This window comes from Festucalex cinctus, chromosome 2 (genome assembly GCF_051991245.1).
Source record: "Festucalex cinctus isolate MCC-2025b chromosome 2, RoL_Fcin_1.0, whole genome shotgun sequence".
Classification (NCBI taxonomy): domain Eukaryota; kingdom Metazoa; phylum Chordata; class Actinopteri; order Syngnathiformes; family Syngnathidae; genus Festucalex; species Festucalex cinctus.
The window spans coordinates 2,515,211-2,536,215 of record NC_135412.1 but is presented as its reverse complement, the minus strand read 5'-3'; the positions used below and the strand labels follow the sequence as shown (position 1 = coordinate 2,536,215).

The window sequence follows — 21,005 nt, the reverse complement described above, 5'->3', positions numbered from 1 at the left end:
CTGTCCTGGGATTGGCCGCTGAGGCTAAGAAGGCTGAGGGTGTTGCAACAAATAGCGAGAGCCCACAGGGCCGGTCCATTCTACATTCTGCTGAAGGGAGGTTAATGAGCCAAGCCACCGGGCAGTCCGCCAAACATGAGCGTCAATGCCAAAGCTCTCACAATGAGCCTGACTGTATTACCACTGAGCTCTGTCTAATTATACACTCCATTGCAGGTGTGTGTGTGTGTGTGTGTGTGTGTGTGTGTTGGGGGGGTAGCAAGTGTCAGGGAGCACTTGTACAGGAATAAGGGAAGAGTGAGGGGAGGGGTGGTGAGATCAAGCGAGCTGGGGAGAGCGAATGCTCTGACGGGGAGATAGAAAGCGAGAGAGGGAGCGGGAACGAGGGAGGGCGGGAGCAAAAAAAAAAAAAAAAAAAGAGGCGTTTCGAGAGTGAGAAGGAAGGAGAGGCAGCGACAGGATGAATCGTGGAACGGCTGAGCACTAGCGAGGAAGAAGAAAGACACAAAGTGGGATATTCCTCCACGCCTGCTGCCGCCAGCCCGATCCAATGCGTGAACTCTCCAGCAGCGGACACGCTCAGGCGCCCGGCGAGGTATGTCGCCCGCACCGCTTCCTCTTTTTCCGCGTGCTTGCCAAGTGCCAGCAACTTTGAATGAGACGCGCTGTCGTGCGGAGAGCGAGTCTGAAGTTCGCGCAGGATGCGCCGCTGTCGCAAACGTCTCCAAATCTCGTTGTTGTTGTCGTTGCGTATGTGAGAGGATGCATGTTCACGAGGGCTGGGTATTGCCGCCAACCTCACGATACGATACGTATCGCGATACAGGGGTCGCGATACATATGTGTCCCATAGGGGTGTTAAAAAAAAAAAAATCGATTCGGCAATATATCGCGATACTACATAGACGCGATTCTCGAATCGATTCAATAGACAGCCGAATCGATTTTTTAACATCCGTTTTTGATGGAAAAATATTCAACAAAACGTCTAAATTTCACACCTTAAGCATGGAAGAATGTTATATTAATGGAACATTAAGCCTTAATATTTTATTTCAATGCTGTTCGAACATGAAAAATGTTACAACCTGTTTGTTAAATAAAGCGGCTCACAGTTATAAGACTGAAGTTTAAGATAAATTTTCATACAAATCTTACAGTGTTACATGTACAAGTTTACTGAATGGTATTTTCTAAATTTGAGCACAAAAAAAAAATCGCAACAATCGACTTGTAAATTCATATCGGGATTAATCGGCATTGAATCGAATTGTGACCTATGAATCGTGATACGGATCGAATCGTCAGGTACTGGGCAAATTCACACCCCTCGTGTCCCAATACTTGATTTTCAAGGCGATACGTATCCCAATATATTACATTAATTTTCTTGCATTTTATAATAACAGTCATATGTATGCCTAAAGGATATGTTTGTTATGCTGACTGACAAAAATATTTTTGTTAGCAGCTCTTCTTCTAAATTTGCAGCGTTCACAGACACACGGGAACCTTCATTAATAGGCATGAGCCGATATGAGCAGAAATATCAAAGTATTAAAATGACAGCTCTAAAATGTGCTTATTTGAAATATTTGGGGAAATAAAAACAGCATTTTTTTTCATGTGACACATTTTATTTCGTTTTTAAACAAAATATAGGAAAACTGGTACATTAAGACACGTGCCATGTTAAGTTTGTAAGTAAATAAATGTTGATATTCTTCCTCTGCTTTCATTTTTCTTAGCAAAACACAGTGTCCAATCACTGGTGAGCTATTTTTGCATTAATTGAATGCAATTAACTTCAAAGACTGCTGCTGGTTTTTATTTTTTTAGGTACAATGAAAGCTGCAAAGGCAAACGTCAACTGCCGATTTAAAGTTAACGAGCAATATCGATTCTGACGCCTGCGTATCGACACGTGTATCGTCATGAGGCCCGCAACGATATATTGCCGTGTCGATTTTTTTTTAGCACACCCCTAATGTTCACCGTTCACTCAAAGTAGGATGACACGCGTGTGCGCGTGTGCCGGGATGAACGTGCGCTATTCGGCAATGTAAGCCGCCACCTGCGTGTGTGCGTGTAGGCTACTCATAATGCATGTGTGTGTGTAGGCGCGTGGTGGGGAATAACCGAGAGAGTGTGAACAAGCTGGTGAGTGTGACTGATCCAGAGAGAGAGAGAGAGGGAGGTGGAGGTGCATCACTCAGCCTGATCAGGACTTTCAGAATTAGAGCAGTGGGCTTAAATAGCCCTGGTCCACAGATAGCAAAGGGGCCCTAGAGGAGGTGTGTTTTAAACTGGGAAAGTACACGGGAAAGATTGGTCAGAGTGGGACAATTTGCAGTCCAGTCAGGAGCAATATGAGAAAAAAAAAAAAAAAAAAAAAGAGAGAAAAGAGAACTCTAAAAAGAGAGAAAGAAAACAAAATAGGAAGTGCAGTTTGCTGCGTATGAGATCTTGTGCCAACATGTGCAGGTGCATCAGGGGTGTTGGAAAAAAAAATCGATTTGGCAATATATCGCGATATTACAGCACGCAATTCTCGCATCGATTCAATAGGTGTCCGAATCGATTTTTAAACATCCATTTTTGATGGGAAAATATTCAACAAAACGTCTTGCTTATGGTGAGAGTTCACGCGTTAAGCATGGAAAAATGTTCTATTAATGGAACATTTAGCCTAAATATTTTATTTCAATGCATGAAACTGTCTGTTAAATACAGTGGCTCACAGTTATAAGACTGAAGTTTCAGATAAATAATACATTTTCATACAAATCTTACAGTGTGCAAGTTTACTGACTAGTATTTTCTAAATTTGAGTAAAAAAAAAAAAAAAAAAAAAAAAAAAAAAAATCGCAACAATCAACTTATAAATTCGTATCGGGATTAATCGGCATCGAATCGAATCGTGACCTATGAATCGTGATACGAATCGAATTGTCAGGTACAAGGCAATTCACACTCCTAGTCAGTGAATAAAGTTCGGAGGGGGACTAAAGCCCGATTCACACCGACTGCGGAACGGCTGCGGTGCGTTTTCCGTACGGCGGCCGCACGGACGGCGCGAGGATAGAACGCATTCAAGTCGACGTGTCAATTCACACCAGCTTCGGTGTGGCGGGCGGTGCGGAAGGTTTCCGCAAGCGTTCTATTTCTTCGGGACGCCGCATGCGGATTTTCATGAAGCTGAAGAAATTACCCGGGATTTTACACCGGATGCGGCTGCGGTTACGTTCCGGCGACGCAACCAATTCGATTCCATTCATTCGAATGGTGCAATTTACACCGCTTGCGTGTGCGTTGCGTGTCGACTACGTCCTTCCGCAAGGATAGACCTATTTTCTATTTTTGCCGGACGCCGCATCGGTCGGCTTCCGGCAAATGGCAAGCTAGCACAACAAAACACATCGAGCGGGACAGGAAGACCGACGCAGTTTCAAAATACATTTCCGCTTACCTTTCAAAATTAAAACACTCGCCAGCTCCTATTTCGCAAGCATGTTAGCAAAACGTGATGTGGGCGTAGCCGGGACTGGAGTTAATGTGCGAGGTGCTCATTCACGGTTTAGACACCAGAACATGGACGAGGAGAGGTTTATATTGGAGGTAGAAAGCCACAAAATAATAAAAGTCCTCTGTTGAGCACATACTTTCTGTGCGTTTGTCGTCGTTTTTAATGCCACATGATCGCGCATCACGCGAGACACGGCGGGAACTGGTCGGCTGCCGGACCGCAGCTGTGCGGAGCCGGTGTAAAGTTGGCCCAAAAAATTGACGCGTCCGGAGCACGCAGTCAAGACGCACCGCACCACAGCCGCACCACACACGCAACCTCTGTAAATCCCGAGTTACACGAGCCGGACAGGAAATCGAGCGTCTCGCATTAAGGTAAATCCGGTATATTTCAAAATAAAACCGTTTGCGAACTCGTTTTTTTGCGGAGGGAAGCTAGCTAGCTGCATAGCATGACATCAGTCGGACATTTAAGACAAAAAAAACAAAAAAAGAGCTCAGAATAAATTAAACTAAACTGATTTCCAAGATTGACTGCCATTGATCAAAATGTTGCCACTTGAATGATGGGATGGTGGAAATCATCGGCCAGACCCGTTTTAATCGGCTGGCTGATTATGGCCCTTCAAAACATTGGACAAAATAATCAGCTAAATGCCAAATGTTTGCCGATTTGTTTTTAACTTTTGTTTGCTGTAACGTTTTACAGCAGTTGCACACAATGGTTTCTTTATTTATTACACATAAATCTATACAATAACCTTGTATCATTATATGGCCTGGATGTCATTATTTTACACGCAATCTAAAGTCACAGTTCATTAAAAAAAAAGAGTGAAATTAATAAAATAATAACAAAGAGCAAGATAAAAAAATAAAAAAAAATAAAAAAAAGTGTTAAATATGTTATGTTCAACTACTGCTAACACAAACACACCTATGAAAAGGAGTAATGTCCTTATAATGTCATTAATTAAATGCATTGTGCCGCACAATACATTCTAGGAACCGGGAATTTTTTTTTCTTTTTTCTTTTTAAAAAAAACAATACACAGTATTTATTGACAGATATGGATTTTACCAGACCAGCACAGTTAATTTATTATTTAAAAAAAAAAAAAAAACACACAAAAAAAAAAACATAAAATATTTATTCTTTATTATTATTTATAAGTTTACTATTATCTACAATTTAGGACATTAGATAGGCGCCAGCATCCCCGCAACCCTTGTGAGGAATAAGCGGTCAAGAAAATGGATGGATGGATGGAGGCTAACAATTAACAATCTAAACAAAACAAGCTAGCCAGCCACCACAATTAAAATTATAATGAAAATATACATTTGTTGGGCAAAATTTGCATTATTTTTTTTTCAGGTCATATCACATGATGTCCAAATATGACTATACTACATACCAGTTGCTAAAAGGGTAACCTTTCTTTTATTTATTTATTTATATTTTTTTGTGAGACATTACAACCCTTATATCTGCTTCCATTAGTTCTTGACTGGCCTGTGGGTGATATTGGTGACTTCTTTTTGAGCGCACCTCATGATAATTCATAAAACCGGACAAACTTAGCCGTCATGTGACCCATTTACAGTTGACACCCGCTATTCGTGAGGAATAGCGAACAGGCCGGTTCATGAATGGTGAAAATCTGCATATAAAGAAATGCATTGGAGGGGATTTTTTTTTTTTAATGCATTTTATATATATTTTTAAATTAATCAGCCAATTATTTGGCAATTTGTAATTTTTTACCGCCATTAATTGGTATCAGTATTGGCCTCAAAAAAATCCATATTGGTCAGTCTCTAGTGGAATTAACACGTAAGTCAGATTGCTTTCTTAGACGTGTGTCTGCTCAGGAATCAAGTGCGTTATAGCGTGCTGCCGGCCCTTTAAGAGGTCTATTTTTGCACGCATGAAGCAGGAGGCCGCGGCGGCGCGCAGATCGTAGCGTACGGGCCGCTAGCCTCACTTGTGTGACTCCGCAACACACATCCCGGCGGAGCGTAACCTTGCGACTAGAGTGACTGCGGGAGCGAGTGATAAAAGTGCGAGCGTGTGCTCTCTCAGCACAAGCTCAAACAGGAACATCATCAAAAGTCAAAGCTACAGGTTTTGCATCTGACAAGGAGAGTCAGCCCCCCTTTCAAGTGGATCTCTCTGAAGCCTAAAAAGTGATAATGAGTGGGAGCCCGAGATAAAAAGACACCCTTATGCACACTGTGCGCAAGTGTGCCAACATTCCCACATAAATTGTTTTGATATGCAGATAGCGGCGAAAGAAATCGTGAAACATCTCATCCGTGCCCCCTTCTTAAAAAAAAAAAAAAAAAAAACACATCATTCTCCCTTAGTTTACTCACACCCACACTATCCGCAAAACGAAAAGAGCACATCTCGGAATATTTCATACACTTGGAGGTGCGTTCGGCGCTATTACGCCCCCGTCCAAAAAAATACTTACACATTGTCGATATATGCGAACCTAAAATAATCATCTCCTTATGCAATCTGCATGTTATATAATGCGTGGCCTGTCATTATCACAGGGCTCCTTCACGCCCTGCTGTGCTTCTCCACCTACCTACCGCGCGCGCACACACACTGCACCTTGTGTTGACAGTCATGTACTCTACTCGAGCGCTCTCACCCACTTTGATGGCGTGCTCGGCTGCGGCCTGCTAAAATGAGTGAGAAGGGAAAGGAGGTGAAAAAAAAAAAGTGAAGTTTGAATATGAATATGTATGCAACCTATCAGGCAGTTTGTTACCGGGGTTTAAGATGCGGACTTATATATGAATGGAATGGACTGTCAATAGGCCCCTTACGGCTGAAGTCAGAGGGCGGCCATCTTTTGTTGCTAATGTTTTACTGCCAACTTCTGTTATTTTTTCCACTGAAAGCTGTTATCAGTGTGTATTTTAGACGAGGATCCCTGAATGGAATCATAAGAGTCCCTGTTTGCATTCAGAATATATAATGTCAGTTTTGTGACTTTTTCGCGTGTCGCAGTGAATTTTGTCCTGACGGGCTTTGCTTTTATTTCATTGCTGATGGTTCTGACAACATGATGCAGACAAATGTTTGAGTGGCACTCAGAGATATCCCTTGAGAAACTTTTAAAATAGCATTTTTTTATCAATTAAATGTGCATGTAGAGCTTCACCCAGACATATTGGTACAACCATATGCCATACGTGGTGGCATTTTTGCCATAGAGACAGAAAATGATGTGAAAATGTCGCAGAGAAATCAATGTATTCAAGTTAGGCGGCCTGAGTAAATGGTGACATAGGGGAGACCAGGGCTTGATGTCACAATTTTTACATCTTTACACAAAATGTGTAACAGATAAAAAGGTATAGATTTTGCATTCATGGCATTTTCATATTTTGCGTCAGTGCAGACTTATAAGCAATCAAATAGAGAGTGTGACCGTGATCTCGAAAAATTTGTTGACCATAGCAAACGTTAACAAAAACTATTATGCAACATGCACTGCGTTAAAGTCCTTAGGAACTGCTGGCTCTCAGTCTCAAATGCATTTTTGTAACCTTTTTTAAACTGAAATTTCAAGATTAAATTGAGTTGCAAAACAAAAACGATTGCTTCATCATGAAATTTACCCCAGTCGTGATATGTGATGTGACATACTTCCAACAACAACTTGAAGATCCATTTTTTAAACACTCAAACAAAACGGGACAAACTAATTTCCTCACTGGTCAGACATCATCCAAAGGGAATGTTTGTCATACGTAAAACCGAGTTGCCAGCAGTGCAGTTTTTCCCATTCGTTTCATATGTGACAACTAATCCCAAAATAACTGCCCCATGTAGGTTAACACTGTAACAAATTGACTTTAGAATTTACAAGAAATCACTGTCAAAAAAGTTGCCAGCTAATTCTTGTAAAATCTCATTTAATTATGTGACTGCTGCGAAGCAAAGCAGGCACATATTACTATCCTAGAAAACGGCCCCGGCGGTTATTATAGCGGAATTTTTCAGAAAAAATCTGTCCCGAACCGTTGAACGTACCGGCACAAATTAGTTTTTTTTTTTAGTTTTTTTTTTATTCCAAGATACCATGGCAACGCAATTCCCCCCCCAAAAAAACGCCAAAAAGTCACATAGGAATGAATGGAGAAGGGGAGAAAAGAGACACAAATTAAGCACCTTTTTCCAAGCCACACTGTGCGCACACACATTTACCGAAGTTAAAGTTAGCATGCTAATTCTAAGTTAGCATGCTACTGCTAGCTTAGCATGTTAATGATAATGTTACTAATGCCAAGTCAGCATGTTACCGCTAATGTTAAGTCAGCATGCTAATGCTAGCTTAGCATGCTAATGCTAAATTAACCCACTAATCCTATGTTAGCATGCTAATGCTAACTTAATATGCCAATGCTAGCTTAACATGCTAATGCTAAGTTAGCATGCTAATGCTAATGTTAAGTTATCATGCTATTGCTAATGCTCAGTTAGTTTAGCAATGCTAATGCTAGCTTGCTGACTGATTGAGAGGTAAAGTACACCAATATTTGGCAAACTGTTCAGTGCATTTGGCTTTCCACCTTGCAAGAGTCAGCAGTCACATCCAAAATTTCCGCGGAAATTTTTCTAGTTACTGTTACGATACTATACTATACTATAGCAGTATATTACTGTATTTTTTTTTTACATTCTGAATATCTGTTCATGTCAAACTACTGGGGTCTTTTTTTTCTTCATTTTATATTTGTCAAGTAATTAACTGAGTAGAAAAAAAGGAGAATGAGAATGTGGGTCAAAAAATGTTGAAGACATCCTCATAACATTAAATGTCGAAAGAACCACAACATGCTCTTCAAATTTGGTGGGCAAAAAATTAAAAGTTAATAAAAAGCCTGTTATTTAAGTGATTAATTGTGATTAATCAAAATTCTAAGATGTGATTAATCAGATTAAAACATTTAATCGTTTGACAGCTCTACTTAAAACAAGAGTAGACAAGATACCCAAATTTCTCCTCTAACGAGTCCGCAAGAATTGCCGCGAAAATTTGTGTGTGGACAATGCTTGTTTCAAACTATATAAAGTTAAAATATTTGACTTTGTGTTGTGCAAAATGTTTAACTGTTATTCATCTGAGCTCACAATATGCTATTTACGTCTCAGACAGGACACGGCCTTGACCATGTAGAGGAAGAAAACTTGTATTCCACTTTTTAGTTGTGCCGTCTGGTCGTGACAACTTAACCGTGTGACACCAGCCCCAGTCTTCCCGATGTAAGATGGCAGCCTGTGGCTTCACATAAGCATTCATATATAAAGACCGTGATTTAAGTTTATACTGTACATACAGTACGTGGGTGTTGAACTCATTCACTCCTTCTTCAAGGCCTTTGCGGTTTGACTGACGTGTTAAAAGGATAATGGCTCTTTTCTCACTCCCAGTCACACCCTTGGCTCAATCCCTTGTTACCTTTTAAATAGAACAATGGGGCATATTCGCTAAGAATGCGCTGCGTCCGGTAATAGCGCGAAATATTGCACACCAACTGCACCCGCGGTCTGCGCCCAGTTAGCCACCTATTCACTAAGGATATTGCTCTAATCATATACTGTACCGGCGCAAACACGCCCACAAAACTGACAGCTTGGAGCAAATTTGCACCTGATTTACCACACATGGCAATGGATTTGCGACAACAACATGGTTGTTATAGTAACAGTTGCGAGAAAGACGACATTATCAGAAAGCGAGGTTGGACCGAGAGTAAGCGTTTAGAGCGACATTTTAAGCTGTACAGAGCAGAGAGGAAGACAACGACATCATTAATCCATAAAGTACAAATTATTGGTGCGATCGTTTTAAAAAAATATATTTTCAGAGGTTGGCGTGGGCGTACAGTATGCATCTGGCACGTAAAAATGATCGTAAAATGCCTCCCCGCCATTGCCGATCAGCCCGGGTTACGTTATGTGTCTTAAAACAAACGTAGAAAAATGTCCCCCTCCCTCTCTCTCTCTCTGTCTTCTCTCTGCGTGATCTGCCGTGGATGTTGTGCTGCAAATGGCACGCACTGTTGTCATGATAGGTTGCAGCAGGTTAGTACCGTATTTTTTGGATTATAAGTCGCAGTTTTTTTCATAGTTTGGCCGGTGGTGCGACTTATACTCTGGTGCGACTTATGTGTGAAATTAACACATTATTATATCATTTCACATGTTATTTTCACACTAAACCGCAAGAGGGCGCTCTAGGCCTGTGTTGATAAGTCCAACATTGCATCGTCGACCTCCCGAGTTGGGGGAGTTGTTTAAAAGTGACACCGAGGATGAAGATTTCATTGGATTTAGTGAGTGATGGATTTTTGGAGTGAAACTGATAGTTTGGTAAACTTGTTAGCATGTTCTTTATGCTAGAGTTATATGAATAACTTGTAGTGATGGGAACATAATTCACCCACGGAACGTTGGGACGAAGGGAAGGGAGAGTTCCGGGTGGGAAGGTTTTGTTATGTGGAAAAGGGGAGTTAGCCTGTTAGCTTCTAGCTGAGTGGGGAGTTGCTGTTAAGACCTCAGAAGCTTATGTCAATAAAACGCCAGCCTTTGGCTCCGCCCTTCAACACTCCGCCTCCGACTCCCGTCACTGCTCGCTACAAACTCTTAATATGTTACGTCGTTACTGACATTACCAGGCGTGTCAGTCATGTAACGTTAGTACACCGTACGCTTATTCAGCCTGTTGTTCTCTCTTTTATTTTTATTTTAAATTCCCTTTCAAGATGACATGTATGTTTTTGGTGTTGGATTTTACCAAATAAATTTCCCCCAAAAATGCGACTTATACTCCAGTGCGACTTATATATGTTTTTTCCTTATTAATTATGCATTTTTTGGCTGGTTCGACTTATAATCCGCCACAATGAGTGCATGTCCGTTATTCCAAGTCAAATTGAAACAATCTACATGTAAACATAATTTAAGAGTTTGGATGGAGCAAGAAACGTGTCGTCACATTTGTTAGGGGGATGGGGGTGTTGCGCGACATTGTTTCTCAGTCAGCGGTCTTCCGGTTGGAAGGGTTTCCAAAACTGGCTGGACTACTTAACTCATTCACTGCCATTGACGGAAAAAGACGTCAAATGATGCTTTTTTTTTTCTGGTCTGGCAATGAATGTGTTAATAAATAACTAAAAAAAAAAAATCAAAGTGGCCCTTGCAGCTTTCTATTTTTCTGTATGTGGAAAAAGTTTGGACACCCCTGCTGTACATTATATCAACAATTTATAATTGCTTCATTGATTTTTACCATGTTTAACTCATTCACTGCCATTGACGGAAAAAGACGTCAAATGATGCATTTTTTTTTTTCTGGTCTGGCAATGAATGTGTTAAAGGTGACACATTCAGCGAACCTTGGGCGAAAACGCAGATGGGCACACCTCATCTACAATAGGGTTTCCGTGTCCTTTCACCCCTGCTACCCATAGCTCACACCTACTCTCAGTCAGGACTCATTGTGTGCATGCCGCAACCTAGTGTGATCTGTTCCCCGCTATGTGCGACACAGACATACATGTCACGAAATATTGCAGAGTATCGGTTTTGGTGTCACTGTACAGAAGAAGTAACATCCGAGACATCCTGTATCTTCTATGTCGTCAATAAAAGACGCTCTTGCCTTCAATACCCTTGAATGCTTTTCAATTCCTTTCATATTCTTTTTTTTTTTTTTTTATAAATACTGTACCACTGGCTAATACATTCACACGCACACAAACCCTTGATCTGACCTTTATGCAGTTCAGTCTCTTCTCTATTAGTTGGTGATCATCGGAACAGATGATCAAATGGTTCAATAATAAGTCTGTAGTGCAAGTGGTTTAAAAAAAAAAAAAAAAAAAAAAAAAAAAAAGTCCTCACAAACGAGTCTGATTTGATGTTCAGGGCTGTCTATTATAGCAGAGACGTTGAATATGAGCAGTGACGAAGGCATTCTAGACAGCTTCTGTGCAGACAGTCTAGACAGATTCTCTGTCAGTGAATGGCACTCAAGCTAGCAACAAGAGACTTGGCTGTGGGCCCTCCATGGAGCTACCATCAACTGCGTGCTGACATTTTACTGCGAAACAAGAAAACTAACATCAGCCCCTCTTTGACTGACACTTTCCAGGGGACGGTGTGAAAATAAACTCATATTTAGAATGGAAACAGACTTGCGTATATTCTTTCTTTACAAGCGGTGCCATCACATTCTCAGTCAGCTAACCACCACCCCCCCACTCATCCTGAGTACTCTCAGAGTACGTACTCATATCAGCACCTTGGAGTTGTACTCGTAACGTCGCAAGCTGGTGCAGAGGAGCTGGCGAGGAATTTGTGTTTCTAAAAATTTGTGGAAAACAAATAAAGAAGTGATGCCACTAGCGCAAACCTTTTCGTTTGAGGGCCAAATACAGAAAATCAGAAGGACGGAAGGGCCACATCATGTTCTGAAGAGAAATTGTGTTTAGTCCTAAAAATTGTACAAATAATTTATTTGTGCTTTTGCATATTTAGAAAAAATGCTACAGTATATAAACCAATCTATTTGTAATATAGCAGTTGGGTTATTATTGTTTTGGAATTTTTCATTTTAGTTGGTTTTTATTAGTTTTCAGGGTGGTTCTGTTATTTTTTATTAGTTTAGTTCTTTAAAAAATGCTTACTTTTAGTTTAGTTTGTTAGTTTCAGTATTAGTATTAGCTTTTTTTTTTTTTTTTAATAATGTGTATTACTTGTGCACAATATTTAAAAAACACCATTGGAGCGACATCATCTGAAGGTGCTTTTCTATTGGCTGCTGCTTAGATGACGTCACTTCTGTGTGACATACTTTCAAACGTCATTATTACGGTTTATATCAAAATAAATCTACTAAAAATCACATTTAAAATCATCCCCAAAGGCTCATGCATTAAATTAATTACCAAAGACTAAAACGAAGGACGTTTCCGATAATTATAGTTAGTTTTCTAAACATAAAATGTAAGTTTCAGTTATTTTTCATTTTTTAAAAAGCATTTTCATTTTTATTTTACTTCAGTAACAATATTGTTTTTTGAATTTGTTTTTTTCATTAGTTGTAGTTAACTAAAATAACCTTTAATGTTTTTCGATACCCTCCCTTCTTACTTTGACCATCTCCAAACATTTTTGTTTTTGTTGAACTGAGTCAAATGCCATTTTTTAGCATATGTCGCGGGCCACTGAAAAATGGACGGCGGGCCGCAAATGGCACCCGGGCCGTAGTTTGGACACCTCAGCACTAGCGCATCCTCAAAAATGCACATGATGGGACTTGAGTTGGACTTTTGTCTTTGATACTGAGCCTGTCAGTGCGAGCTCTTCACGGTTTGAACGTAGACGGTGCACAGAGGGAGGGCAATCACGCTCCACTAGTGGAAAGTGCAAGAATGAAACTACCCTCAGCAGGCTTTTAAATGTCAATGAATGACAACAAGCTACTGCGCCCACTTAAGAAAATGTCAGCCTCACGGCTTTGCAGAATACTTGCTAACTGTCATCTTGACTTCTGCAAGGAGATGTGCATGTGCACCTATATTAGGGCTGCACGATATTGGAAAAACGTGCGATATAGTTGCTGAATGCAGCGGTATCGATATCATTGCGATATTTAACATGGACCTAAAGAAATGACATTTTTATTATCTAATGAAAGAATGACATTTTTTCATGCGGCAAAATAAGCAAACTCAATGTTGTCTTAATTTTTATGACCTTTCGATAATGTTAAACTATTGTAGTAGTTTCCAAACTACGGCCCGGGGGCCATATGCGGCCCGCTGTCCATTTTTCAGTGGCCCGCAACATATGCTAAAAATGGCATTTGACTCAGTTCAAATAAAATAAAATAAACAAAAATGTTTGGAGATGGTCAAAGTAAGAAGGGAAGGTGTCGAAAAACACAGGTGCTATTAAAGTTTATTTTAGTTAACTCAAACTAACGAAAAAACGAAAATTCAAAAAACAGTATTGTTACCGAAATAAAATAAAAACGAAAATGCTTTTTAAATAACGAAAACTAACTGAAACTACATTTTCTGTTTACAAAACTAACTATAATTATCGCAAACACGTCCTTCATTTTAGTCTTTGGTAATTAATTTAATGCATGAGCCTTTGGGGATGATTTCAAATGTGATTTTTAGTAGAATTATTTCGATATAAACCGTAATAATGACGTTTGAAAGTATGTCACACAGAAGTGACGTCATCTATAAGCAGCCAATAGAAAAGCACCTTCAGATGACGTTGCTCACATGGTGTTTTTCTAAATATTGCGCACAAGGAATACACATTTGGAAAAAAAAAAATACGAATACTAATACTGAAACTAACAAACTAAACTAAAACTAAGCATTTTTTAAAGAAATAAACTAATAAAAACCAACAGAACCACCCTGAAAACTATTAAAAACGAACTAAAATGAAAAATTCCAAAACTATAATAACCCTACTGCCATATTACAAATAAATTGGTTTATATATTGTAGCATTTTTCTAAATATGCAAAAGCACAAATCAATTATTTGTATAATTTTTAGGACTAAACACAATTTCTCTTCATAACATGATGTGGCCCTTGCGTCCTTCTGATTTTCTGGATGTGGCCCTCAAATGAAAACGTTTGGACACCCCAATCATCTTGATCATATCAATTCATCTTGGCAGATATGAGTGATGGATTTTGTATTGCTTTCTTGTTCTCATAGTCCTGTATGAGGAATCTGATCCCATTTGAGGCCGTGCAAGAGAGCGGGATCTCTTTGTGATGGACATCTGAATCAGCGAAAAATTGTTGCTGAATGTAAGAAAGCAGAAAAGAAAGCAGAGGGAAAAGATAGATTGACCCATTCTCCGACAGGAAGCCCAGCCCGTAGCCGGCTCAACCGCAATGAGGATGGGCTTATGGCTCAAGAGTTACTATAAACACATTAACACAAACACACACGCACACGCGCACACGTTAATCTGCATGCGCCCGGAGACAGTCGCAAGACTACTGAGTCATACGTGTGCATGCGCCTATTTGTGTTACTCTGCACATTCATTGCAGACACCTTGATGCGAATATCAGAAGCCGCAAGTGGCAAAGTCAAGCAGAACATGACATCCGCTTGAATGCAATCGTGTTGGACATTATGTCGGACATTCACTGGCTTCACTGCGAGAACTGTGCTTGTGTAGCCAGTGCAGCCATGTACGAATTTCTGGATTTTAGTGTCCCTGTCCCAAAGACGTATTTATACGTTGTTTTGTATTTTATTTTATTTTTTATGCTAGAGCATACAGAAGGCTTTGATGCGGCCTCTCAACTGCAAAGAACGGTTGCAGAAATGGTAGTTATTACACAAACGGCCAGCAGGTGGCAGCAGAGCAAAGGAGATCAACCAGGGCCATGTAGAAAAAAAGCTAAATTACTTACAATTTTAAATAGATTTGTGAAAACTGATGAAACTTAGCTCTCTTCTAATGCTAATTGCTGCAAAACGGAAACAGATAGAAACATGAAAGAAGAGACTTTAATCTTTCTTTTGATAGGTTCCATGCTTTTATAGCAATAGAACACAATATTCTGTGGGCCTTGCAAAATGAGTCAAAATTCAGTAAAACTGCCGGGAGCGAACGGGATTGCGAAATGTGAAAATGGCGGGGAGTGAATGAGTTAAATGCCAAAAAAATTAACACATAAGAGGTGCATTTTAAATTTGGCGGGCAAAAAATGTTGATGAAAAGCCTTTTTAATCAAGCGATTAATCGCGATTAATCAAAATTCTAAGATGGGATTAATCTGATTAAAAAATGTAATCGTTTGACAGCTCTATCATTTATTTTTATTTATTTATTTATTTTTTAAACAAAACTACCCCAACACCTTTTATATGGTGAGTGGACAGTGGTTAAACCACCCTTTTTTGGGGGGGGCACTACCAGAAATCCTGCCGAGGGTGCCAAGTTGCTTAGGAACGCCACTGGTGCTCCTGATGTGTCACTGCGGGCCTGTTCATAATGCATTTCCACGTGAGCTGCTGCTCCACCCCGATCGGAAAAAGACAGTGCTGTCAACAAATCCAAACGATTAACCGGTCTGTTGCTCATCAAATAAGTTTCTCACTGGCTGTCCCGTTGGGTTTGTGCGGATCATTCAATCCTGCACGATTTGTTCTATTGTGGCGGTACCTCTACAAAACTACAAAGCCTCTTTGTCCCACGCTGTACTCCTAAAGCTGAGTTTGTTTACAACCGTTTGGCTGTCAGCTATGGCTTGTTGTATCGCGTTTTATCCTCCAAGGCAGCGGCTACAGTCCACACTCGGAATTGCAACAAAAACTCGAGGAGAAAAAAAAAAAAAAACACCAACAGATTTATACAGAGCCAAGTTCTGATAAAGTAAAACAAAAACAAAAAAAACCACACGCGCGCACGCAGAAGACGCGGGCACCTACAAAGGGGAAACCCCACTTCAGATGCAGCGGCCAAGGTGGAGAAGTTTCGAGCTCAGCACATGCAAATACGTAGACTACATTTCATATTCCAAAAATAATTGTTGTTCAAGTTCAACTTACACACATATATTATTGAATTAATTATCAACTGATCAACAGAGAGGCAAATGACATGAATTTGGCTGCAAGCACAGTAACTGTTTGCTCTCAAATACCTTCTTCTGAAGTCACATGTTACATTTCGGTGCATAAGTGATTGGTAGAAGGAAAATATTACTCAGTCACTTCTAAATTAAATATGAAAGAAATATTAGAGTGTGAATTTTTTTTTTTTACTTAATTTCAGGTTATAAACTATGCTTTTCACTAGTGTTGTTCCGATACCGATACCGGTATCGGCAGAGGTGCCGATACTGCATTAAAACAGTGGTATCGGTATCGGTGACTACTCACAAGTAACATGCCGATACCATTAATTCCAATGCTAATATAGGATTTTGGATGCAGCATCTTGTGTCTTGCTCGTGCACGACATTCACTATGTGACATGTTCACTGCATGCCGATCTAAGATATCCTATTGGCCCATGAATGCTCTGAACCAATGGCAGGACAGCTTTTTCATGTTGAGGAAAAAAAAACTTAAGTATAAGTATGGTATCGGTATCGGCCGATACTGCAAAGCTGAGTATCGGTATCGGTATCGGGAGCCAAAAACAGTTTCAGAACAACACTACTTTTCACCATGCCGTGATTGAGATCTTTCAAAGTTTTTAACCCCAAATTATTTTTCTTACACTGTTTTATTTTCTAATATTAGTAATCTCTAAAAATCTAAACATTTATTTTCATACTTTGTAGGTGTCGTTAGTTCTTTTTAGTTTTTTTTCTTTTGCTTTAAAATATTGTACCTTAAATTATGTAAAGCAGACCGAGTTTCCTTGCGTATGACGCGCTATAGCTGCCTGCCTTAACTTTTGTTTTAAATATCTCCACTTTCTGTTCATTACTTAGTCTTAAACGATGCACCTTGACTGACATGTTTCATATTCATAATATTAAATCCATATTGAGTTTTAGAGATGCCACTGTCTGCATCACAAGTTGTTGTTTTTTTCCCTCCTGTAAATTGAATTGTGTCTGTCCACTCTCTCTACTCATCCGTTTTGTTTCTGACAATTCAACATGGGTGGAGGATTAGTATTGTGAATTATAATATTATCAACATCCACTGACGACAACCATACGTGAATGATCTTGTAACTCCTACTTTAGTGTGAATTCAAGCATAAAGTTCCCTCTGAAATATATATATATATATATATATATATATATATATATATATATATATTTATTTTTATTTATTTTTTTTATATAATTTAAAAAAGAACACACAACCAATTCATTTAGGGAGGCTTAAAAACATTTTAGGTCGGCTTGAGCCCCCTAAAATAGGTCTAACAACGCCACTGCATTGAAGTATGGTAGTTTTATTTATTACGGTAGTCAGAAAAAAAAGTGTTGTGTTGGTAAAAAGGCACATTGACTTTAATCGCCTTTTAATAATAATTACACGTTTGCAATTAAATATTACTGAGAGTATCTACATATTGGTGTGCTTCCAGTTACACAAACTTTTTTTTTTTTTTTTTTTAAATTACCAATGCAGGGGCCTATGCTGGGTCATGGTTTCATACATTTGTGAAGCACTATATAAAATAGTAAATAACCTTCAAAGAACACCTCTCCTCCTCTTTCACTATGACTGTGTTGTTGCATCAATTCTATGGCAGTCAGTGGAAATATGATTAGTCGTGAGATTGATTTTGTGTTCTACTTAATTTGACTGAAGAATCTAATTATTCCACGTGTTTGTTCAAAAATGATGTTTACGTAGCAGAGGATGATTTTTATCTTTACCAATTAAACACTCACGCTGTTCATCACTATGTATTGTTGTATTTCATCCAAAAATATGTTTTTAATCTTGTGGTCTTGCCATTTAACTCATTCACTCCCAGACATTTTCACAGAAGCAGTCCCGTTCTCTCAGCAATTAGCATTAGAAGAGAGCTAAGTTTCATCAGTTTTCACAAATCTAATCGAAATTGTAAGTAATTGAGCTTTTTTTCTACATGGCCCTGGTTGAGCTCCTTTACTCTGCTGCTACCTGCTGGCCGTTTGTGTAATAACTACCATTTCTGCAACCGTTCTTTGCAGTTGAGAGGCTGCATCAAAGCCTTCTGTATGCTCTCGCATTAAAAAAAACAAACAAAAAAAACGTATAAATACGTCTTTGGGACACTTAGAACATTAAAAAAAACGTATTTACACGTTATTGTGAGCAAATGAGTTTTAAAGAGAGCACGTTCTTCATGTTCTTGTGCAAGTACCTTGACAGTTACGAATGTAACAACGTTGTGTACAACCATAGTTCTTGGGTTAAGTTAAATGAAATAAAAACTTAACCAAGCTGTCCCAGCTCAAAGCGTCAAAAAGACGGTGGATTCGCTTGTACAGCACGGACATAATAAATAACCTGGGCTGCTCACGCTGAAGAGAGAAGTGAAGCCAGCGGCGGCCATCTTGCGTTGCCGGCCACACCAACAGTAGTTGAATGCTGTACGTTGAAAATACCACAAAAATACCACTGTGTGTGCCGTGCACTTGTACCAATAAGTATAAAATAAGTGTGTAAGAGGCTCTAAATGCAGAATACATCAGTAAGAATGTGAATATAAATCTTATCTCGGGTATTTTTGAGAGTGCTACTCAAAGATTGGTCTGCATCATCAGAACCAGTTATCAGAACTATCAATAATGAAATGAAAGCAAAGCACACAAGAAAATGCAAGAAAAAACAGCCATCCATCCATCCATTTTCTTGACCACTTATTCCTCACAATGTTCAGTTGTTCACGAGCAAGGATGGGATGTAGTTCAACACTTTGTGAGCATCTTTATGAGCAAACAGTCCAGCTGTTTAATGATGATTATCAACAAAAAATTGAAGGGAATCTGGGGATTTTATCTTCTATGGTCTATAATATCATCAAAGAAGAAATCTCTTCAAGCGGCTAAGTGATGTGGCCAAAAACGAATGTTGAATGCTCATGGGCTTTGATCCCACAGCCAGTGCTGAACCGACTGATTCTGTATGTAAAGAATGTTGCCACAGGGGCGCAGGAACACTTCGGAAAATCATTGTCAACTAACACCGTTCGTTGTGACGTCTACAAATGCAAATTAAAACTCTACCATGAAAAGTGAAAACCATATATCAACAACACCACAGAAACACCACCACCGGCTTCTCCGGGCCCAAGCTCATTTGTGATCTGATCTGACACAAGTGGAAAACTGTGCTGTGGTCTGACGAGTCCACATTTCAAATTTGGCTTGGGAAATTATGGCTGTCGTGTCCTCCAGGCCAAAGAGGAAAATGACCAAAAAGCCAGAATTTGTGATGCTATGGGGGTGCGTTTGGGCCCTTGGCATGGGTAACTTACACATCTGTGAAAGTACCGTGAAGTTACAGACAGGTTTTGGTAGCAACCAATGCTGGCTTCTAAGCAACATATTTTTTTAACGCACTTGCTTATTTCAGCAATACAATGCCAAACCTCATTGTGAATGTGTTACAACAGCATGACTTCTTGATAAAAGTGCCACCTGCCAGCAGTCCAGACCTGTGTGGAGCATTATCAAGCGCAAACTATGATCACTGTGAGCCCAGACTGGTGAGCAACCGAAGTTGTACATCGAGCAAGAATGGGAAAGAATTCCAGCTACAAAGCTTCAACAATTAGTGTGTATTCAGACCTGCGCTGTTTGGTCCGCTTTAAACGGACCAGAGTTCGTTTCCCACGCTGGTGCGGACCTTTTGTGCAGGTCTGAACACACACACAAACGAATCGGTCTCGGTCCGCTTCCAAACGCACTCGGCGCGGTTCGCTTTGCAGTCTGAATACAAACCACGGCTGATCCGCTCCAACTGCACAGTGTTGCCAGGTGGGAAATATAGGATTATCGTACCATAGACTCAAAATTATCGTATTTTGATGGAAATTATCGTACACCCTGTCATAACCAAAATACACCGTTTCACGACAGTCAAATGTAGTCGAGTGCTTACAGGCACTCAGAGCTTTGTTGCAGGTTAACATCACTGATCTGTATATATTCCTGGTTAGCCAGGCCAAGACATTTGAAGCCGCCATATTACTACTCCCAACAAAGAAACGTTCCTCAGTATACGGTCCTATACATTTACAGTACATTTGAGACAGCACTTAGTAGAAACAGCATGATTTATGATGTTTTAAAATTTGTAAATGTAAACAAGAGTACTTCAGACATTTTATAATTTGCCTTCAATACATATGCCGAATGATGTTTACAGGAAGAAACTAACTAATTCAAAAGATGCATCTGCCAGATCTAAGATTGGGGTCTAAGGAAGAAAATAAAAACTAATAAAAGAAAAAGGGGTGTTAACATTTTTTAAACCATTAATTCAGCCAACAGATCTGTTGCAACAAGAGAAAAGGCTTACCATGTAAGGCCGCAACAGGTTTCAGCCAATCGGCAAAGTGGCTTTTCCATTCTTTTCTGTAAGTTTGTGGACAATGCTGCTAAATTTCTCTTTCTTGTCTCTCGTCCCTCTACACTATTACCTTCAATGGAATTCATTTTGCTTCAGGTTATCTCTCCTCTGTCTTCTGCTTTTGGCTCTCATTCACGTTGTTTTGGTGATTTGAGCCTTGCGCCATTTCCTGTCTGGGAGAGTCTCCTGGGGGCGGGCGCTCACCGTTCAGCCAATCAATGCATGGACGTCACTCGTGATTGGCTGTTATTATGTCACATGACAACAGATACCTTCAGGGTTCGAAAAAAACCTCTGGCAGTTTCAGCTTCGCCGGCAATAATATGAAATGGTCAAATTATCGTACATTTGCCATT

The 21,005-nt window shown here is 39.7% G+C and overlaps 1 protein-coding gene across 1 annotated transcript in view; it reads left to right on the top strand.

Moving 5' to 3' along the window:
- Positions 1-416: 416 nt before the first annotated feature.
- The window catches only part of LOC144013362 (uncharacterized), a 33,092-nt gene continuing 12,503 nt past the window's right edge, over positions 417-21,005 (top strand). The window contains exon 1 of the mRNA XM_077512108.1: positions 417-595. The gene's annotated coding sequence lies outside the window, so the exon portion shown is untranslated. The remainder of the gene's footprint in view (positions 596-21,005) is intronic.